This window comes from Ambystoma mexicanum, chromosome 1p, assembly GCF_040938575.1.
Source record: "Ambystoma mexicanum isolate Mex_15411 chromosome 1p, UKY_AmexF1_1, whole genome shotgun sequence".
NCBI lineage: Eukaryota > Metazoa > Chordata > Amphibia > Caudata > Ambystomatidae > Ambystoma > Ambystoma mexicanum.
The window spans coordinates 1,203,161,329-1,203,184,608 of NC_090921.1; the positions used below are offsets into that span (position 1 = coordinate 1,203,161,329).

The window sequence follows — 23,280 nt, forward strand, 5'->3', positions numbered from 1 at the left end:
ATTAGGCTCTATTACTTGCCTAGATCATATTGTTTTCCTTATCTTTTCCTCTGTATGAGGAATAATTTACGTTTTAAATGTGAAGTTAGGTTAATTTTCTCTAACTCATAATCTACTAGAATTAAGAATGTAGATTTAGTTGCATCAGTAGTTTCTGACAGCCATGTCTAATAATCACCGCACAGCGTTGTCATGACAACGGGACAACGAAGAGCCACAAGATGGCGGTGGTTTTCGTGATTAGGTCTCAGACCGATTTAGTGCTATTTAACGAGTACAGGCACATCTACGATTATGCCTGCATGATCAACGGATAGATTATCAGGAATTTAGTATTGAACAGCCCGTTACGATGCTAATGGCAAGATAGCAATGTGTCATACGCTCCGCGGTTGGCAAAACACAGTGGCAGAACACAATTGTACACGACCACGGCGTGTTGTCATGGCAACTCTATAATAAAAGAGTTCCAAAATGGCGCCGGCAGCACTGTTACCTCAAGCTCAGCCGACACGTGTCATTCTTTTCCAATACGGTAAGCGATTAACAGTATATCCACGTAGCTTAGATACATATATCTTAGTTTAGGGGACAGCAACTATTTCTAAGTTAATTATCAACATATTATGGATGGTTGTGTATAACACTGTTAGCATAGACAATGAGAATTTTACAATACGTAAACATTCTGTCTTGAATGATGCTGGTTACCAGGGAGGTAACGTAATTAGATACTAATCAGTCAAATGGAATGGATAGTCAGTGAAGGCAAACAATTATGGAATGGCAGTGATTAGCCCATAATCAAACCAATTGCTAATTCATTGCTTCTAGGAACAAATTATGGGATCAATCCCACTTATAAGAAACTATTGATTGAATGGGCGAAAAAGCCATAAAATTACATTGGGTAAGCTACCCAGTCCATACACAGGACCGAACGGCATATTTCTCATACATTACATATTATTGGCTGGAATAACTTAAAGCACTAAATTACTTTTTTTCTCTTGTTTCTCCCCTCTTAATTTCTGACTTTTACAAAAGCAAAACTATTTTTCAAGGAACCTGGGATTGGTAACCCTAGGTCTCCTGGGGGCAACCAGACGTGGTCTCCCTCTCACTGTGCTGAGAGAGGCATCAGCTTCACCTCACTGATGATCCCCAACAAGGGTGAAACACGTGTATGGGGTTGCTGGTGGTACTCTCGTTCAGGTTGGAATTGCCATTGCATTTCGGTGCTGGACTGCCCCTGGGCAGGACAAAGACTGATATGCAAATGGATATTTCCCATCTGTGAAAGGCACAGTGAGTAAAAGCAGTGGCTGCGAACTCTCAAGTGGTTAATAACCACTGAACAGGTTATCAAGTCTGTTCTTTCGAGAGAGGGGCGCCCGCTACCTTTGCAAAACTATTTTTCAAGGAACCTGGGATTGGTAACCCTAGGTCTCCTGGCGGCAACCAGACGTGGTCTCCCTCTCACTGTGCTTAGAGAGGCATCAGCTTCACCTCACTGATGATCCCCAACAAGGGTGAAACACGTGTATGGGGTTGCTGGTGGTACTCTCGTTCAGGTTGGAATTGCCATTGCATTTCGGTGCTGGACTGCCCCTGGGCAGGACAAAGACTGATATGCAAATGGATATTTCCCATCTGTGAAAGGCACAGTGAGTAAAAGCAGTGGCTGCGAACTCTCAAGTGGTTAATAACCACTGAACAGGTTATCAAGTCTGTTCTTTTGAGAGAGGGGCGCCCGCTACCTTTGCAAAACTATTTTTCAAGGAACCTGGGATTGGTAACCCTAGGTCTCCTGGGGGCAACCAGATGTGGTCTCCCTCTCACTGTGCTTAGAGAGGCATCAGCTTCACCTCACTGATGATCCCCAACAAGGGCGAAACACGTGTATGGGGTTGCTGGTCGTACTCTCGTTCAGGTTGGAATTGCCATTGCATTTCGGTGCTGGACTGCCCCTGGGCAGGACAAAGACTGATATGCAAATGGATATTTACCATCTGTGAAAGGCACAGTGAGTAAAAGCAGTGGCTGCGAACTCTCAAGTGGTTAATAACTACTGAACAGGTTATCAAGTCTGTTCTTTCGAGAGAGGGGCGCCCGCTACCTTTGCAAAAATAATATTATAACATGCAGGAGTGGCGAGTGTGGCTGTATGAGTGGCCGAATCATTAAGCCACTAGTCAATCTAGGCTAAAACATCCAAATTAGTTAGATTGATAACATCTGCTCATTCTACTGCATTTTGTACCAATGGTCAAGTATTTAATAGTTAAACTTTCAAATTGGAATTATTCCTATTTATAGAAAAATTGCCAAAAAATGATCAAAACCGTCCTTTGTTTGAGTGCTTGACAGCAGATCTGTCACCATATCAGGCTGATGTAAAGATAACTCAACATCATCACGGGAGTATCATCGACAGTACCGTCGGAGAGACAAGGAGGTGTACTGCTAAAAGGGCACACTTAAGAGGAACTCATGGGAACACTTTCAAGCTAAACGGTAGTCACCAACTCAGAGAAAAGCCAAATGACATTGGCATCATCATTAGTAAAGGCGAGGTCAGTAGACAAAATGTTTTTTTAAAGAAAATACAGAACACAAAGAAGGAAACATAGTTCCTATCACTATCGCATTAACCATGTCATTAACTGGAGCCATGGAAGATACAGGAATGACAGGTGAAGAAATACAAGAGGGAGTGCCCCTATCAGACGCAATATTCGTAATCAGTGGGTTATTAAAGGCACTAACAGGGCATAAAACCTAGCAAATGCTTGTAGAGTTAAAGTGCAACTGTCCAAATCCACATTATCTGACTTTTTAGAGGTTACTACATTGCTGCCAAAGTTCATATTAAGATATTATGCAAGTATGGAATCTGCTCGAGTCCTGACTCTGTCCGAGCAAGCGAAGGACAGAACCAAATCGCTAGGCATATTAACAAACAATAATAACAGGCTAGAAGTGAAATAAGCCTGGGCACGTAATGAGGTGCCTAACAGGGTGGAAAAATATACCCAAAGCAAATGAACAGATACTAAGAATCAGGAACAATTTATTACCTGATAGTCTGCAGAGTAAGGATGAGAGGTCCCAACCACATCCAGACACAAACCATCACTAACCAGCTGCCTTTCATGGGAGGTGTAGTTCAAGACAATCAGCAATGGAAGCTCAACAGTGGCAGCTACGTGTGTGCCAGTTAGGCAAAATACTAATTGTAACAGTCTAATAGCTTGAGACTGGTAAGCAAACTAGGAACAATGAAAACAGGTCTGTGCATTAAAAGGATTGAAAGAAATTCTGTCCTCACAAGTGTCAGAGGCATGTAAGTGTGACACGGTATATAGCAGTACTAACCAGCTGCCTTACAAATGCCCACTACAGGGCAGTCTAACAACAACCTGGTTTGGCGCTTTTGGCAATGTCTCCACCCAAGGCCTTGTTCACAAAAATATGCCTGTCACAACTATTGTACTTATCTATTGTTGAGAACACAAACCGTTTTCTACATTTCACTCAAGGCTCCTGAGAACAGCTAGATGCTGCAACAATGACTAATTTGTAGTAAGGGGCCCTTATGCTAATGGAAATCTGTGACAATATTTTATGATGCCCTTCATTCCACAATGTACTCCATAGCCAGGTGTTCTCTAGTATATAGCAAAAGTGAATCCAATTCAAAAATTGCCTGAAATACTGTGACAAAAGACAGAAACACTGACACAAAAAATTACCACATTTTTATGATGATAGAATATCCTCAGCTTGTATTTCCCTCCACTTTAGGACATTGCACCTACATTCCAAATGTCCCCCTTCAGTTAATTTATTAACTACCTTCCTTGCTTCTTTCAGCTTGTCAAAATCAGTCTGTGGTACCCAAACCATAATGATATTACTCAGGTTGCCTGCTGGCTCTACAAATTACTCTGGCCTCACCTGTTTTAAGTGTAAGTGACATCATAGTTATTCCCTTGGCCCTCGCCTGATTGCAGCAACCCATAACCAGCAGGCAGTTTCAAAGAACAATAAGCAACAGAACGAGGACAGGAATCAGCACTTTGCATATATTACCCATCCACGAAGGTACCCATGAAAACTTTAGACAGTTATCAGTCTTGTTCTGTGGCCCCCGTTCCTTCTCCATTACAGTGTGCAAAGTGTGTAGTGAGTGAATTACTTGGGTTAAGGAGCCATTATCTGCATCATTAGAAGGTATGTAAGTGCAACAGGAACTACCTTTCTTTGCACAGATGCCACCCTGCATGGTGGTGAGTCACTCCAATACATACCTGTTTTGTAGGGTGGTCAATCTGATGGCTCTCATTTTTTCTCTCACACCGTTTATCCTGTGCTCTGTTTCATTTGGAAGTTGAAGTAGATACCACCAGGTTATTTTGAGCCGTTTTGCATTTGCGTCTGCCTGAACACTGGGAGTGAGAAGAGAGTGAAATAATGTTTGAGCTTTACTAAACAGGCTGACTGCTATTCCTGAGAAGTTTAGGCTGTCACTGGAGTCCTGGTAGGATCAGTTACTGCGTCAATAATGTTGCAAGCCTGAAGAATGCCGGTCCCACTGATGCATGCAGTGCACTGATTTGGATGTGGGCTGCTTGTTTATTTGTAGTGAGATTGATGTCTGGGACAATGAACATGCAACTCTGCAGGTTTGCAAAGGAACATAAACCTTTCCAGAGTGGTGGCAATTGGGTATATACCAGACTACCACACATCCAATATGCTTCCATGAGGGATGCTGTTCCTCCCACAAATGTCTGGTAGATGGATGATAATGTTACACTGTGTGTTAGTCCCCACATGCTTGCTGCTGTTGCCTCTAAAACACAAGGGGAATAGTGTGAGTTTAAGTACATTCATAGGCTTCTCATGCTGGTCAATCCATGTCCATTCCTTAACAAATTTCTCCCAAACAGGAAAACAAGTATCATTGATTTGTGACACTCCTCTCTTTGCTAATGTATACATCCCTCCTGCTTTGCACCCCAATAGCCCGTTGACCCACTTGTCGCTAAAAAAATCAGCATCTTCTATCTGCAGTTGTGGTCTTGTTTTGCACTGAAGCTGTTCCTGTCCTACTTTATCAGGACACCCGATAAGGGGTGGTACCATAAAGATACCTGCACCTTTCCCCATGCCCAATATATGAGTCTTCAAAACCTCCATGTCTGCCATCTTCTTTATCTTTATTTAGTTATCTGTGTATGCTGTGGTGTCAGATTCTACCCAATGTGCATGGACCCTATGTCCCTGAATCAACCCTCGCACTCTACATAAAGCAAGGTGCACTAAACATTGAACTACTTCTTGATGCAATTCCTATGGTATAAACATTCTAGGTGTGCCTGTTGCATTAGAGATTAAAGAACACACATTGCAAGGATTGCTCGACATCACTCTTCCCACTACGTTCATGTGGTTCTAACACATGTTGGCACTGCCTAAATAAACTCCTGGGTTTAAAACATCCCCCTAATTCTGGTCACCGGAAGAATTATATTCACGGCATGAATGTGATATTGGTGACGTTATTGGACCCACCTCAAGAAAACAAATATATAAATTCAACCATAAGGAAAGATAGAGAGAAGAAAAGAAAATGACACAAGGTGTAATCTTTTTAACATTGTCCATTGGTCTTCATGGCTGTAAAAAAAGTTAGTGTTTGTCTGCCCAAAGGAGCGCATTGAGTTCAGAGAAGTTAAAGAGATATCAATGTCACACACCTTTATCGCCCCCATTATTCTCCTCATGATGTGGGAGAGGGGTGTTGGATCTGTTGTCCTTCCGGGTGTCTGTTATTTGGATCCGCATCTTCTGGCTGGCAACCATGGCCGTTGGGGGTGTTGGAGGTGTGGTGTAGATGTTGTATTGATCCTTCAAATCTTGGTTGATTCTACTTTCGTACGAAGTTGTGGATGAATTTTCTACAACTGGTGGAACTAGATCTCTTTAATGGGGCCTGGTCTGATGGGAGATAAATCTGACAGATTTTGTGAGTGGAGTATGCAGCCTTAAGCCTGTTACTATTTTGTGAGTAGTAATATGATGATCTGATCCTGGCTAATCGCAAAGAGCAAACATTGCTACTGGCAGACAATGAAGCCAGATGTTTTCAATGCGTTACAAATCTTAGCACGACATTGTTTCAATAAGCCATTTAGACACTCCACAATCCAAAACTCAAGTTGTCTTGTGGGAGGTAGACTGAGCACAATATGTGCTTTATGCCCAATAAGAGGACATTTATTTGAAGAGCTTGTTAGAGAAGTGTGCCCCATTGTCAGATCTGAGGACATCACATATTTTCTGCATTGGGGAAAAACTTCATGTACTAGAAATGTTGCTGCCAATTTGGCATCAGGGTGGACACAGGCACCAGCTTCAAGCCAACGAGTGAATGGGCATACCGCAATAATTAGATAATGGAAGTTACTACACCTGTTAACCATGTCCACGTAGTCAATGTGAAGGTGTCAGAAAAGCCCTGCAGGGCGGGTTAATGTTGCTTTAAGCGTTCTAAGGTTATTACCTGAAGTATACATCTTGCATGTGGTGCAATTAGACAGGAAATTATCAAGATGTTCTTGAAGGATGGGAATGAACCATTCTTCCTGTAAATCAGCTCCAATGTACTGCTCGGCTACATTAGTAGAGGGCAACACGTTCATGGGGCATTACTGCTTTCCCTGAAATATTCTGCCTCCAAATTAGATTCTTGGAATAAGGACTACCACCCTTTGGTTCATAATTCCTTCTCTTGTGGGGAAGCCTGTGTCTGCAATTCAATAATCTGTCGGTGGGCTTGCATTGAAAGGAGTCGTTAGTTCTACCTGCTGTAATATTGACTCAAGGAACACTGTAAGATTTGGATTTTCCAGATATGCTGCTTCTTTTGCTGCTAAATCTGCTGCATTGTTACCATAAGCAATTGAGTCTATATCCTTGGTGTAAGCTGCATACCTTACTTTGCTACAGGGTGTGCCGTGTGATTTTGTGAATCCTTGCCTCCACCATCTGAAGGGACCCGAATGTACTGTCAATGTGAAGTAAGCTGAATCTGCGTAAATGGTAGTGAAACACCTTTTGATATTTCCAATGCAGTTATTAATGCTATGCTATGATCTCAGTCGTTCGAGCTGAGTAGTGTGAGGGGAGTCATACCTTAGATATTACTTCATATTTGCAATGAATGATATGATGTGATAGGTTATTTATAACACGCTTAATACCCAGAGGTTTCTAAGTGCCGACCTGGGGATCGAAATTTTGATGCTCTGTCTTGCCCTGCTTCCAATGTGAGCATGTTGCCTCTGAGCCATCCTGCCGAGAATGTTGCTGGATTGACTGTGTGATATTTACTATGTGAAGGGAAGGGTTGTACACATGACCTTGTATCCTGATGCTCTTTGTGTTGTGAGAGTATATTTGGATTTCTCTAGCATGGCAAAACGTGCATGTTCCACATATAATGTTACAGGGCATCCCGTTGTAATTGCAGATGATTTTTGTGTTGCGAAAGCATGGAAAATGTCTCTGCATTACTAGGTCTAAAATACCACTGTAATAAGCAAACGGTGTGTATCCCACTGATGTCTGCCCAGTGAGGACAGCCTCATTACTTGACCATTAGAATTTTAGAACAGCAAGAATTATTTATGGTAGTCAGGCGTTGTTAAAACTGGTGCATTACTGATTGCTTTGTCGAGTTCTTGGGAATGATATAGTAATTTCATCTGTCCAGATAATGGACCACTTAACTTTCTGTGCTTGGTTTATCTCCTGCAGTAGAGTTTTGGTGTAGATGTAGAAATTGAATATCCAGGATTGACAATAGTTACAAAATCACAGGAATTGCTGCATCTGCTTCATCGTGGTTGGCTACAGGGTGTGGTGTACTGCTGCTGCTCTTTCTGATGTTACTCTACTCTCTGCTAATGATATTATCTGCCCTAGGTATACAACTTCTTGCTGGCAGTATTGCAATTTCTCTTTGTCGACCTTGTATCCCTTCTCTGCCCATTAAGTGAGAAGTGAAAGCAAGTCATTTCTACACAGCTCTTCTGTTCTGCTCTACTGTCATTTATACACTGCTCTTCTGTTCTGCTCTTCTGTTCTGCTTCACACTGGTTGGTTGTCTACATACTGAATAACTGTGCTATGCACTGATGGTTTCATATGTCCTTTTGCAGTACCCTATTGAAAATGTTTGAGGACCATGCAATTCCCCTTACTGTAAAACAAGTGTCTTGAAACCTCTGCAGGAGAATCCTGTGAGATCGTGGGAGTCAGGGTGCAGCAGGATGGAGAAGAATGCGTTTTTATGGTCTTTTACTGTGAAATGGGTCGATGTGACAGAAATATTGCAAAGGATGGTGGCAGCATTGGGGACCACTGCAAACTCTGCTCTACAATATTACTCAACAGGCATAGGTCCTGAACCATCCTTGAAAACCCTTTTGCTTGTTTCACTAGGAACAAAGCCGTGTTGCATGGGGACACTGATGGCACAATTACACCCTCGTGCCATAACACTATATGGTGGCGTAGATCCCTTTGTCTGATTCTTTGGTCATTGGGTACTGCCGGACCCAAGGCAATGGTGCCTCTGGTTTCAGTTTGATGTGATCTGCCCCTATGCCTTTTAAGAGACCTATGTTGTGAGGGATACTGGTCCATAGCTCTCTGGGCACCGTCTCTAAATCTTCCCTGAGGTGTGGTGGCAGTGTCTTAGCAAGGTCATGGTATGGGGTACTCTCTGTTCAATAATTATCTGACAGAGTATACAGATTTGAATCACCATTTCTATGGGGTTGTCAGTGTCTTCGAACGATTGCTCGTCAGACACCTCTAGCAATTGCTGTGCTGGGTCAATACATAAGACTGTAGGCCATTCAATGTCACTCTTGTCTGTACCAGAAAGTATTACTGTGTCTGCTTTGGTGATCACAGCTTCTAAATATAATGTGGTAATGGTCCCTGGTGCTATCTCCAGGGGGACGAAGGGTCTGAATAGAAATTCCGCTGGTAAGCATAGTGTTTTGTTCGCAACCCCAGATACCCAACCTAACAGATCTGTTACCCCATAAAACAACAAATCTGGGTGGAGGACACTGTGGCCATAAAGTGCTTGTATTTCCACAGTAGCTCTAGCATGCTATATGCCTGCAGTGGAAAACACAATGGGCCTGATTCACAGAAGCATTTTATAATGGCACAATCCCATAGGAAAATGCTCTGTGAATCAAGTCCTATGCCTTCCTCAATTAATGAAATGGTCATTTTCAACTTGCTCATGATGTCCCTGCCCAGGAGGTTAACTGGGGTATCTCGTGAATACAAAAAAGGTGCTGACAATTCTTGGGTGCCTATGGTAATGAGTAAATCTTCAGTGAAAGGAGCCAATAAAACAGCACCAGAGAATCCCTACATGTTCATTATTTCATCGGACAAAGGAAACTTCCCCTCCTTAATGCAAGAATTGGTGGCACCTGTGTAGACCATAAAAGAAAACGAGCATCATTACGGGTTTGGAGGTAGCCATGCTGTCATTACCGGCATGTCTACCTCCAACCTTGTATCCGGGTCCCGAAAAAAGGGAATTACCGGGCCATTCTGACTTTTGCGGGCCCGGTAATTACCATATTTGGGACCCGGACCCGGTACGTCCCCATTCCCATTTGAACCCCATAGGGCTCAATGGGAATGGGGAGGATGCTAACAACAGACCTGTTAATGATGGGTCCTTTGTTAGCATCCTGGTCTGCTTGTGGGTGCCGTATGCACTTCTGGCCAGGCCAGACTTGCCTACCGCCACCCGTGAGCAAACTCGTAATGTGGCGGCACAGTATGGACAGTGCCAGTACCTTACCGGTATCTTACCGGTATCTTACCGGTACCTTACTGGTACCTTACCGGCACCATTCATAACGCGGCAGGCAGGGTCGTAATGAGGCCCAATGTCTGGTCTCCTATCTTTACTCCCACTTTGGGTTCCTCTTCTGGGTCAGAAGTTTCTGATAGAACTGAGCACTTCAGATCCCTTTGTGGGCTGGCCTGGTGTGGGTAAACATGTGTGCTTAGCAGTGGGAAAGTATTGCCCCCATCAACTTGCCCCTGTGCAATGAATTACCATACCCTATGTTTATTATGTATGTGCTTCCGAAAGCGATTTGGTGCCGGGTATTGATTTATGTATTGCATTTGCAAAGCGCCCAAGCCCTAGGGCATCGTGGCACTCCCGACACTGGTTACACTGAATTGAATACAAAATAGGCAGACTAGTAGTTTTTTTAGGCAGTGAACCACGTTTTTTAGTGCCTTAGGGAAAGGTCCATAAGAGGGCTCCACTTGTAGGTCCGGCAGCAAGGAATTCCAGTGTTGAGCTGCGATTGAGGTCAAGCTGGAGCCTGCTCCTCTTGTCCTTTTTGTCTTTGGAGTTTTTAGGCGGTTTGCATAGATTGTCCCTAATGGTCTGGTGTAGGTAGATTTTTCAATCTTCTGGCACAGGCATTGTGGGTGATGTCAAGAGTTTTGAAAATGATTCTTTCCCTAATAGGTAGCCAATGGCCTTTTTTTCTGGTTTCTGATATATGGTCTCTTTTGGAGATATTCAAGGCTGCTCTGAGCACGTTGTTTTGGATGACCTAGAGTTTGTTCACATTGTGTTGAGAGGTTCCAGTGAGCATGACATGCAGTAGTCGAGTCTTGCTCCGATGATCGCTCTTGCAATAGTTAGGCAGCTGTCTGTGGAGAGGAAATATCTGGCAGATTTGCTATGTTTTGTTGTTTATGCGGGTGAGGAAGAAATAGCACTCACAAGCTTGGTGAAGGAGAGAGTAGAGTCCAAGTGAACTCCAAGTGTTTTCACTGAAGAGGATATTGGTATCCGTATGCCATTAATGAGTAAGGAGGTGAAATCCTCTCTGAGATTCTACTGTATGGTAGGGGTGCCCATCAGCAGAATCTGTTTTCTCATCATTCAGACATATGTGGTTGTTTGCCATTCATGTTTGGATTATAGAATAGATTTTGATGATGCTCAGGGAGTCAGTGGGGTAAGATCCGAATAGAGGGAGGAGGATTTGGGTTTCATCAGCATAGTTGGTATAGGAGACACCCGGGGAGTCGAGGAGGTTGAAGAGGGGCTTGGTGAAGATATTGTATAAAGAGAGGAAGACACAGGACCCTTGTGGGATCCCGCAGGGTAACGGGATAGGGAGGGCACTGTCTGTGTCTGGTAAGGCTCTCATGGTTCTGTTGGTGAGCAAGAAGTTGACATATAAGGTGCCTTACGTGGGAAAGTTAGCTGAAGTAGTAAGATGATGGCAGAGGGTAAAATGATCTACCAGACAAAAGGCAGCTGATAGATCAAGAAAGAGGGTGATAGCTGGTTTGCCTTCATCTTTGAAGGAGTCCAGCTGCATTTTTAAATCTAGGAGGGCCGTTTCTGTTCCATGTCCTCGGCAGGAACCTGATTGGCCAGTTCCTAGTATGGGGTGTGTTTTAAGGTAGGCCTGAATTTGTAGGTATCCTGCCCTGTCTAAGATCCTTAGGAGAAACAGTACTGTGGTGATTGGATGATAGTTGCTCGGGGAGAGAGGGTAAAGGGAGGGTTTTGTAAGCAACAAGAGTACCCAAGCTTCTCTTAGGCTTTTGGGGACTTGGCTGGAGGCAAATGATGCATTGATGAAACTGGTTAGGAAGGGGACTAATGTATCTTTGCAGTCATTGATGACCATCGCTGGGCATATATCTCCTTTGGCCCACATGGGTTTCAGGGATCTGAGAATCTTTGCTGTTTCCTCCTCTGTCACTTTTCTGAAATTGAAGGCAGGAGTGGTTGGAAGGGGCTTTAGCGGGGTATGCTGGTGGTTGGGGGTGGTACCTGCTTGTTTCATGGCAATTGTGAGTTGGGGGGATGTTATTTTGTTGCACATGGCATCCTGGATACTGCTACACCAAATATGATCCTTGATGAAGGTGTTGGGCAGGGCAGAAGGGGCCTCCAATTCTTTAAGTATTTAAACTAGTTTGAAATACATTAGGTATCCATAGGTTGAAAGCTGAGGCTTTAGACACCATTGTGGCATACTTGTGTTAATTGGCTAAGCTAGTAAAGCTAGTAAAGGTAGCTTTAGTGGAATTGGAGGGGTTCTTCTTCCAGGCACCTTCCGCTGATCTTTTTCTAGAGCGTAGGGTGGCAAGGTCTGATGAGAAGTATGAGGTGATGTGGCTTGATGGTTTTGCTTTTCTCGGGAGGAGGGGGCCACTATGTTAACTGAACTCCTGAGGGTATTGGTGTAAAGGTTTGCCAGGAATTCTGGGTCTGGTGAGTCTGTGCGGGTTATTCAGGAGGGTTGAGTAGAGGTGTGATGGAGTCTTTGGTGATGTTTGTGGAGCCGCGTGCTAGAACAGGTGGTAAACTCTTAGTATTGGGTGAGGAGTGTTTTGGTACTGGGAGGGAGAAGCATATGGCATGATGGTCTGACCATGGGTAAGGGGCGTTGGACGTGATGGAGATTTGGGTTTGATATTCAGTCCAGGTATCTCCCTCTGTTGTGAGTGTGATCACAGACTCAGTGAGAGAAGCCTAGATCAGAGAGATCTTTTAGAAATGTGGCGGCGGTTGCGTCAAGCTGGTAAAGGCAGCATAGATTAAGGTCTCCTAGTATAATGATTCTAGTTTTAGGTTTTAGGTTGGCTCCTATTGAGTGTAAGAGTTCTTCAAAGGGTAAAGAGGGGCCAGGAGGTCTGTAATTGATGTGTAAGGAGATGGCATCTGACGGGGCTAGAAAGAGTTTGAGTGAGAGTAGTTCAAAGTTGGATACTTTAGGGGATCGTGTGATTTGAAATTGGAGTGAGTCTCTGTGAATGAGGGCAACACCTCCGCACCTAGAGTCAGTTCTGTCGTGCCTTAGTATGGTGAAGCCTTCTGGGAGAGCCAGTGAAAGTGCTGGGCCTGCAGCCAGATGGAGCCAGGTTTCTGACATGGCTAGGAAGTCAAGGTTCTGGGATGTGATGAAGTCATTGATGTCCAGTGCATGAGCTGGGAGCGATCTGGCATTGATTAGAGGGGCATGGAGTAAGTTTGGGTGGGCCTTTGTGCAGGTGCTTGACTTTTGTGATGGATGGGAGATTTGTTAGGGCTACTAGATCTTGTTCTGAGGTTTGAGTTCCTGGTCAGGATGGTGGCTGGAAGGTCTGGTTGGAGGCAACAGAGGTTCTGATGCGTAAGTAGGAATTCCTGAATGCACTGCTGCATGGTACGCTACGGCTGCCTCTGTGTTTTGCGAGTCACAGGCGTGATGGATGAGGGAATCTGGACTGGCGTATGTGTAGGTAGATGTGGAAGGGAGGGTAATGGCAGGTAGTGTTTGAGCGGGGTTGAGTAGTGTCTTAGGCTGAGTTGCTGGGATGCTATGATCCCGGCTGTGAGTTATGTCAGGGTCTACGTACCTGGTGGTGCAGGGTGAGTGGCTCTTGTGTGTCGTGCACGGTGAGACCAAAGGAGTATAATGGAGGTTGCTGCTTGTGTTGCTGGTGTTCCTGTTCAGCAACCTAGGTGATATATGTATTGGGACAGTGAGCAGGCATTTGGTAGGGCTGTCCATGGGAGTAAGGGGGGCTGGCATTGCTACTCAGCAGCTGACTACTGATATTGCTATTGGGGTTGCTACTTGTGGGTGTAGAGTGAGCTTTGTCTGCCTGGGCATAGTGGCTAGGTGGGGTTTGGGTGGGAGAGGAGGGGTTTGCGCAAGGAGGGTGGGAAGAGAAGGTAAGACAGGGGCTGGGCATGGTACAGGCAAGTGTAGCAGGCAATATAGCCTCATGAGACCATTGTGCAGCTTTACATAGGCACATTAGTAAAGAGGTGTACAGAGGGCTTACCTTCAGTGCTGTGAGTGTTTTAGTCATCTGCCAGGATCGGTAGTGGCTTTGGTTCATGTGTCGAGCAGGAGAGATCTGCAGATAGGGATGATGGCCTTACTTCACAGCCTTTGTTCACGGCCGGCTCTGCCTTCCGGTTTCATAGTGCGGGATGCCTATCAGGCATGTCGGGCCAATCGGTTAGCTCTTAAAGACACAGTGTAGCTGTATTGTTGGTAGTGGCTACTGGGGCAGCCATCTTTGCAGGGTTTCTGCTGCCTGCATGGTGTGGGGTGCTCGCATGCTCCTGCATGCCTGGGCGTCCTGATGTGTGCCCCAAAGTGGATCTCTGAAGCAGCGCAGCTGCAGACAGGGACAAAGGCCTTACTTCGCGCCTTTTGTTCAGGGCTGGCTCTATTGGTTTGGCTACTGCTTGGTGGGTCTTAGGGCATGTGGAGTAACAGGGGGCAAAATCTGGGAGTGTGGGTGGTAAGTGAGCCAGTACACTAGGATGTTAGGGTTGTATAGCATGGGTGGCCTATTTCTGAATTCTCTCGTGCAGCATGTCCTGTCTTCCCACAACACCAACACTGCCTCCAAACCTAGGTCTCCCTTTCACCATCTGCCCCCTCTACCTCTTTGATTGCTCCCCGTCCTCTCTGAAAACCTCCCATCTCCCCTCTCTATCCATCCCTGAAGGGAGCTCTGTCCATGCTGCCCTTCTGAGGTGTTAGTAATTACTGTTCCTTCCATGCTGAATTTAGATAGCTTTTCCTGTATTAGTTTTACTCCTGCATTCTGTGTTTGTTCTATCCTCTCCTTCTGCCTTACTCTACAATAGTGTGGTATGTGTGCCTGTATTTTGGGCCATGTCTTTGCTTCAATGCCAACCACCTTATCAAATCGGCCTGCTCTGCCTGCACTTCTGCAGAAAGAACCTTGAGCAACATGTGATAAAAGACAGTTACATTCTTGTTTCATGTATCTCCAGTCTCTAACCGCCACATCTCCTGTATCTGTTGAATGTACTGTGCAGGGTCCTTATCTGCCTTCATTGTGCGGGCCATGGTAGAGTTTATGTCAGGTGTGTCTGGGTATCTATTCCTCAAAGCTTTCCATATGTGTGCTCTACAGTTATAAACGGGCACAACTTCACGTTTAATACTACTCAATTTTACCTCTTTACAATCCACCTTCCTCCATATCTCGTTTGCCTGTATCCGTAACAGGGCGGCGAAAAAGCTTTTCATGTCCCCTACAGTTAATGTGATCCCTGCTGTCTGTTTTTTGAGAACATAAATCCACTTGCCTGTTCACACTCTCAGGGAGGGCAAGGTGTGCTTTAAGTTTTCCCAAGCATGTGAGGCCAGGGCACATAGCTATATATTTTTATTTTTTTATTTTTTATTATAGCATTTAATTTTCAATAGAAACTTTTTGCCATTACATAGGCTTGTGAATCAACAATTGACAGAATATGCAAGTACGAAAGAAGAGTCATCCAATTAATATAAGAGAAAAAATGAATGATCCAGTAAGAGAAAACAATGACAAGCTACAAGACGCGTTAGAAGAATACAAAGAAGTAGTAGAAAAGAAAAAGAATGATAAAGAAGAATGCCATAGATTTGTTAAATATCCAAACAATTTTAGGTTCTCTTTTTTTTTCTTCAAGTTTGGCAATGATCATTGATACTAGCTCTAACAGAGCGAATGTCAGAGATAGCCCAGTCCCTTGCAGCGAGAATAACCAAATGTCTTTCTTGGTTAAGGTTTGATTGTCCGCAAAGAACCTGCGTAAAAGATTGCGTTGAATATGGTCCACACAATGGCAGTTCATAATGAGGTGGCGGAGTGATTCCATTTTGTGACCACAAAGCCTATATGTGCAATCTCTTGTGTCTTTGGGTTTTCTTACTTCAAGGATCTCCTTAGTCAGTAAAATGTTGAGTCATAGTTTTAAGAATTGATGGCGCAAAGCTGCAGAGGGACACTTTCTCAGATATATAGGAATCGTTCCTAGTTTGCTTCATGCTACACAGTACTTTCCATAGAGTTTGGACGACAGTCCAAGCTCCAGCGTCTCTATCCAGTCATACTCATACAGTCGCTTTTTGACATAATCTGGATTTTCAATGAGTGATTCCTCGCTTGATTCTAATAGACCCACACATTTATTGCCTCATTCCACAAGTAGTTGCTCTCTGTCCATCTTGAGCGCCTACCCAAGTAACATAAAGCCACTATCAAGCGGCAGCAATAGGCATTTCTGATAGAAGGATGTTTTCCAGCTCACAAAGGTGATTAAAGAAGTAAGGCCTAGTTCTTTCCGTATCACTGCTATCAGAATGCAATTTGGAAGCCCAAGTACAGATCTCCAAAAAGACCCTCTAGTGTTTGCCACAGCTTCCAAGTCAGCTAGAATGCACATTTAGCCCCGTCGGTCAAAATGGGGACGACCTTCAAGCAGTAAAAGGTAATTACAGGGGTCAGTGAAAACTTACAATATTTGGTTTTGATCAGTCTTGCCTGGGCAGACAGCATCTTTACTTTGCATCTTAAACTTGCTTCTCTGGGTGCGTTGATGTTGTTCACATTAATAGAGATTCCCAAGTAGGTCATTTCAGTTGTTACTTGAATTTTATCACCATTTATATATCAACTATTGAGTTTAGAGGTCTTACGCTTTAGATTCCCAAAAACCAGCACCGCTGTTTAGATGCATTCACAGAAAGGTCATTAGATTATAGGAAGCAAGCCAAAGCATTCAATTGTCGCTGAAGTCTGATTGGAGTTTCGTCGAGGAGGATGTCGTCATCGGCATACAACAATCTGTTGAGCGGGGTTCCAGAGATGGATGGTGTGAAGCACCTAATAATAATAATAATAATTATTATTGTTATTATTACCTAATGTCCTGTAATGCATTGCCCATGTCAGAAAAGTACAATTTAAATATGGCTGGCGCTACGCAGCATTCTTGCTTAAGGACAACCTAGCTGGTGCTAGGTGACATCCTTGCTTGAGGCCCACTCCTGTTTTTATGGGGCTTGTCAAGTCCCCCCTTTGATTCAGCTTTATTTGAATACTAGTATCGGAGTGTAGTGCTTCAATTGCCTCACACAAATCGGCAGGGCATCCCCAGTCTTTAAATATAAGCTAGAGCTTCTGTCTGTTGACTGAGTCTGGGATAGATCTACTGAGGCCAGGTATACATTTTTGCTGTTATTTTTTGCTGTTCTTAATTTCAGATAATTAATTAAGAATAAATTCAAGGATGTTCCGATACCTTTTTCAAAGCCCGCTTGCCAGCGTTCTCAGTATTTAGATTCCTGGCTCCAGTCATTAAGATAGTTCAAAATTAGAGCTGCAAAGAGTTTGCCAACAACATCTAGAAGGGTCATAGGTCTATAGTTTGTTGGAACAGACGTATCACCCTTCTTAAAGATGGAGACAATGATGGATGTTGTCCATGTGACCGGAATTTTACGTCTTAATTTCACCAATAAGAACAATTGATATTAAAATGTTGCCCATTCCTCCAGGTTCTTTTGAAGTGTCAGGTTCGTTAGGCCATCAGGGCCTGCTGCTCTTGAATTGCTGGAAGTTTTAATTAGTGCCAGTATGTCCTCCCTCTCGTTCTAGGTCGTCCATCCTCCCTTTATCCCTTAGGTCTCTTGATAATTTAATCACGTTGTTGTGGGACAGCCTCAGTCTGTTTCTTCCAGGATGCAGTTCTAGGGTATCTGATTCCATGACAAGGTCTTTCTTCACACCCAGTGCGAGACATAATTTCAGTATATTGTGATCACTCTGTGTGCTATCAATAACGGCCATGTCCACTATACTAGTGTGGAGGTTGTCAGATGCAAAGAAGTAATCCAGTATGTGGGATTCTTTCCCTCTCTTCCATGTTGGTTTTGGCGGTATGTTCCCTGCCATGGCTCCATTTAATAGTGAGATGTTCCTTAATTTAAGTTCTTTCCTGAATGACAGTCATCATATTTCTGGTTCTTGCAAATTGCTAGTTGGGCGATCTATAAGTGTCTTAGAGTTGTTAAAGCAATGAATGTTTAGATTGCCACACAATATGATATTCAACCTATGATAGGCGATCATAGCAGTCTCCACCTCTTCCAGTAGTTGTTGAGTGAAGCTCTTTGATGCTGGGTCCTTGATGTTCCAATATAGATTACACAGTAGGATCTTCCTTTCAGCATCACCCTTACAGTTCTGGTATTCTAGCAAGAGAACTTAAATTAGGGGTGATATATTCTTTTTCCATACAACGTTAAGCCCACAGCTCTCTTTGACTACAGTCGGTAAACCTGCCATTGGTCTACCTTTCATCCCTTAGTTGCTGGATTGAGGATGAAGACACATCTCTCAAGGGTGGGCTGTAAAAGCAGCCACATTTCCTAGAGACAGACAACATCCAATTCATCAAAACGGATGCTCCCTTCGACCAATAAATGTAAATGTTTAAAGCCCCTCGTGTTCCAGCATCCTATAAGAACACAGGGTATAATGATCGTAGTTCTCAAACTTTGGCATTATAATTTCTGTGCAAGATTGTGGGCCAGCCAATCCCAATTGTCCCCCGCCTTATGGGCCTGTGAACCCATGATGGTGCAGGGTATGTTCTTAGATAGATTTGAATTGTTTACCATTATTCTAAAGCTATTTGGGTTTTCAGGCATCCATTCATCCTTTCTACTATCATTCACTCCCTGGGACCATATATCATCAATTTTAACCCTTGTACATTCTGGGTAGGGGGGGTGATTTGGCACCTGTCATATGCTTATTGCTGTTGTTTTTGTGAGTCTTGACTGGCATGCAAGCATATGAATTGAACTCTTCGCTGCTTCCCAAGCTAGGAATGGTAACTGCTTTTAATGAGAACCCCATTGTTTTCAAATGTGTTGTTTCTTGTAGTAGTTATTGTTTAATTTCCATTGAAGCAAGGTGTAATACCACCATATCTTCCCTCTGTTTGTCCGGGAAGTCTACCACAAGCAGATCCCTAAAATTAATTCCAGCTAGTGGACCAATACTATGAAAAAGCCTGAGAATATTGGCCCTGTTAAGAATAAGGTTATCTTGAATATGTAAGATTCTCCTTAATTCCATATAAATAGATTTTTTTTTCTTCTCATTCAAGAGTTTCTTCAAGTGATATGGCCTGTCTAATTTAGAGGCCGCAGAATTGTGATATTTCTTGGACCAGTTTGCTGGTTACTTATGGCCCTGCTTTTCTCTTCAAGTGTCATAAAACATCTCCCAGCACTTGCTGGGGGGTCTTCTCGAAGAGGTCTGCCCTTATTAACTCTGGATACTCCCCTCGTTTTAAATTGAGGGTTTGCAATCCTAGGTGGAGTCAAGTCCTGTTGTTCTTCAGAGTCTGACGAACTCGAGGTTTCACCATCAATGCCTGCAAAATGGATGGCCTCAAGTAGAATACTTGGAGAGGAATCCCTGATGTCGTTGGTTTTCAGTGCAGTTAGACGGTCTTCCAAGGAAGATTTGAACTCTAGGACTTTGTCCCAGTCGGCAGAGTAGATCAAAAGATTTATTAAATCCTCTAAATCACTAGTGGATTCTGATGATCGTAAGGTATTTTTACGCCTTATTTTGTTGGTTACATCTGGGTTTTTCTTGACATTATGTAGGTCCTCTTCGGATTCCACACTTATATAGGAGTCTTCAACGGGCTTTACTGGCAACCGAGTTATCTGTTCCTTATCTTGGTTGTTAACCAGCTGGTGGGCCGGTTCCCTAAAGTTCTTGATTGTTGTGGGTTGCCTTAGTTTTTGTTTGTTGCCCAGGTTTTGTGGCAAAGTTCACTTGTTTCACTTGCTTGTTGGAGCTGGGAAGTTTATGCCCAGAACGGGCCTCTTCAGTAGCACCATTCTCCATATTAAAGCCATTTACAACAATGTCATACATTTTTGAGGATGTAACAGTCGGTTTCCTAGGTCCTCCAATGTTTAAGGTGGGCACAAATTTGTTAGTTGAGATACCCAGCACATCAGACTCAAATAGTTTCCTCAGCTCACTCCCTTCTGACTCCCAGAAAAAATGTGCTTTGAAGTGCCGGGAATCTGATTGTCTTCAACCTCAATACAGTTCCACACCCCTGGTCGGGGCATTGTTGCCTTTGGGGGAACTCTGTTACATACAACACTTTTTGATTTTAGAATTTCTCTTATTCCTTTAAGGGAAGATGTGTCCATGTCATCCATGTCTTCCACTATTATGGTGGAGTTCACCGTCGGGTCACTTGAGGCACTAATGAGCCCCAAACTGATTGCATTCAATCTAGTAGTTGCGCTTTCGTCACATGGATCTGTGCTAAAAATTGGACAATGTTGACTATTGTTAGACATAGATAGTCTTCCTTTTTCTTTGTCTATTATTAATGGGTCCAAAGTGGACTTCAGGAACTTGGTAATATGTTCTTCCTGTTTGTCCTTGTTGACCTTGAGTGCTGAAATAAATCCCTCAATGAAAATAATTTTGGAATCAAGGTAGATTGATCTTTTAATTGATCTGCAATGCTCTCACAGAACTTCATAAATGGAGTCATAGTAACAGAGAATGATGCAATCATGTTGGCGTTTAATAGCGAGCCCGAAGAAGATTTTTCCTCTACCTGAGCCGCTACCATGTCCAACAATAAGTCTTCATCAGATAGTGCCACATGATTACTCAGTTTGACATCCTCCTGTGTGCACAATCTGCGACATTTCCGGGGGCAGTTTGCGTGAGCCGCCCATGCTGTTTGGGATGCTATAGATCGTACCTGAACACTTACAGGAATACAATTAATTATGTCTCTAGGCCGATTTCCTTATGCCTCACAATCGACCTCTCCGTTCTCCACTGGCTGAATAAGGCCTTTGTCCATTGGATCACTCTACTTTTTTGTGAAAGTCAATAGGCAGTTCTTTTGCTCCCAAGTTTTGCAGGGCTGGGTTTCCTGAAATGTTTTTGATGTCATTTTGCACAACATGTTGGAGGATTGTTGTTTGTCTTGACCGACCAGAACTCGCCGCATGCAAGAAATGCTGAGGTGAAGAACTCTCTGCGATCTTTCCCTGTTGGTGCGGCATGCCCCCATTTGTTAGAGAGCTTTGGCCAGGGAAAGTGAATTGCATGGTCGTTGGGGGACAGGCGGATGTGCCACTATAGATGTGGCATGGCTTCCAATATGGGAACTAAACCTCAGACCTCTAGGTTTCCATGAAAAGCGGCTTTAAGCCGTGTTGTTTGAGGTTTTAGGAGCCGTAAAGATAGAGGTCCCAGAAACTCTGGTTTGAGAAGCCAATGGCAGATTTTTATTTTCTTCCAGTAGTATGGAAGCAGAAGTTCCAGAACTTAAGTAGAGATTACTTGTGTTTCTTGCATTATTTACACTCTGAGATTCTTTGGGACTAGCTGACATTTCCTGTGCCTCTGATGTAGATGCTGCGATCTCGGAGTCTAGATGTAGATCTGAATGTTAGTCAATCTCTGATGAATTTGGGGTGCTTATGGCTGCAAGATACTAACTGCAGTCATTATCCTTATTGTTTTCCAAAACATTTAGGGCAGATGTGGTTTTCTGTCCTATTTCGACCTGCACAACAATCAGAAAGTTGGTAGTCTCCTCCAACGTCAGGTTGTTCAAATCACCATCCCTAGGACTTCTGTTTCGAGTTGGAGAGGCCATTGTTGTAGTGCTTACGTTTAAGTACCCCAAGGAGATAAACACAGTCCGCATGAGGGTACGTGATACTTTGCAAAATGACTGCCCGTATTATCAGCTCCGTTCTCTATCAAGGTTATGCTGTGCCTTTCCTGCTAAATGAGTAGACGAGTTAAGTATAATTATACTTATAACTATACTTATACTCTACTAAAGCAATCGAAGTGCCGATCAAAGGGCATAGCCCCTCAGTCTCTGCCTTTGTTTTTGCAGTACTATTAACCCCTTCAGTGCCAAGGATGAGCTATCTCGTCCTTGGAATTACTTCTGCAGTGCCAAGGACGAGATAGCTCGTCCTTTTTGGCACTTCATTTTGAGCGATCCCTGTAAAACAGGGATCGCTCAAAACTGTAATCCAACCTCCTGGCTATGTGAGGGGGAGGTCCCCCCTCACTACCAGGGGGATGGATTACCTTCAATTACCTTCAGGGCGCTCGATCCGCGGGCAGAAATGCCCACTAGACACCAGAGATGTCTTTGAATGTGAGGGGGAGGTGGGAGCTGCTTACAGTAAGCGGCCCTCTCTCCCCTACCCCCCAATGCATGGGGGCACATATCTGATAAACCCTGGGGGCAGATGGCTGATCATCTGCCCCCAGGGAAGGGGGCAAAATAAGAACAATATTTTAAAAAAACTGGGATTGGGGGTGGGGGGATTTATTTTGCCCCCCATGAAAGGGTGGTGGCCCGCCCCCTCCCACACCAAGTGGAAAGGGGGAGCCACCCCTTGTAGCCCTCCCTGGGGGCAGATTTATGCCCCCAGGCAGGAGTACATGAGGTGGCTCCCCATCCAATTGGGAGGTGGGGGGCCACCAGGAATAAGTGTGCAGGCCCCCAAAGGATGTGGCCTGCAGGTTAGGGCCCCCTGGGGCAGATGGCTCATCATTTGCCCCCAGGGAAGGGGGCAAAATGAGAACAAAAAACAACAAAAGAGAATTTTGGGTGGGAGAGGGGGGGCACTAGCCACCAGGGATTTATTTCACAGAAAAGTGGGGTGGTCCTCTCCCCCTCACCCCAAGGGGAAATTGGGGCACCCCTTGTAGCCTTCCCTGGGGGCAGATATCTGCTCCTAGGAAGGGGCATCTGAACCCAGGGAGGGCTGAATGAGATGCCCCGCCCTGCATTTGGTGTGGGAGGGAGAGGGTCACCTCCCATTACATTAAAAAATGACCTGGCGGTTTAGGGTGCCCCTCAGCCTGCCCTAAACTGTAGTGTACCATTTTCCATTTTTTCTTTGTTTATGAAACTTGCCTTGGTGCAGAGGGGCACACTGGTGTGCCAATCCGTTACGCTCACCTGGCTCCCACAGAGGCGTCGATCTGAACTGGACGGCTGCGGTCTCCACCAAAGTGACGTGTAGGGGCGAGATGATGGACTGGACTGGCCCACCTAGCTTCGTTTGTTTGGCCCGTAGGAATATCCTTCTGCAAATGGAGAAAGGGAATCAACCACCTGTGGAGTCGAGTGTAAATTCCCCCCACCCCTGCAGTTCTCCCCACAGATCACCTTTGATGTCCCCTCCTATAGTCTCACCTGATGGTTTGAAAAGATGAGCTCTCCATCCTGCATTGAGTGCAGGGGCGCGTTGATAACCAGTTGCTTCACTGGCTCGAAGGAATCAG

At 44.3% G+C, this 23,280-nt stretch overlaps 1 long non-coding RNA gene across 1 annotated transcript in view; it reads left to right on the top strand.

Moving 5' to 3' along the window:
- Window positions 1-356: 356 nt before the first annotated feature.
- The window catches only part of LOC138571760 (uncharacterized), a 248,895-nt gene continuing 225,971 nt past the window's right edge, over window positions 357-23,280 (top strand). Inside the window, exon 1 of the long non-coding RNA XR_011303896.1 lies at window positions 357-535. This is a non-coding gene — a long non-coding RNA (uncharacterized lncRNA). The remainder of the gene's footprint in view (window positions 536-23,280) is intronic.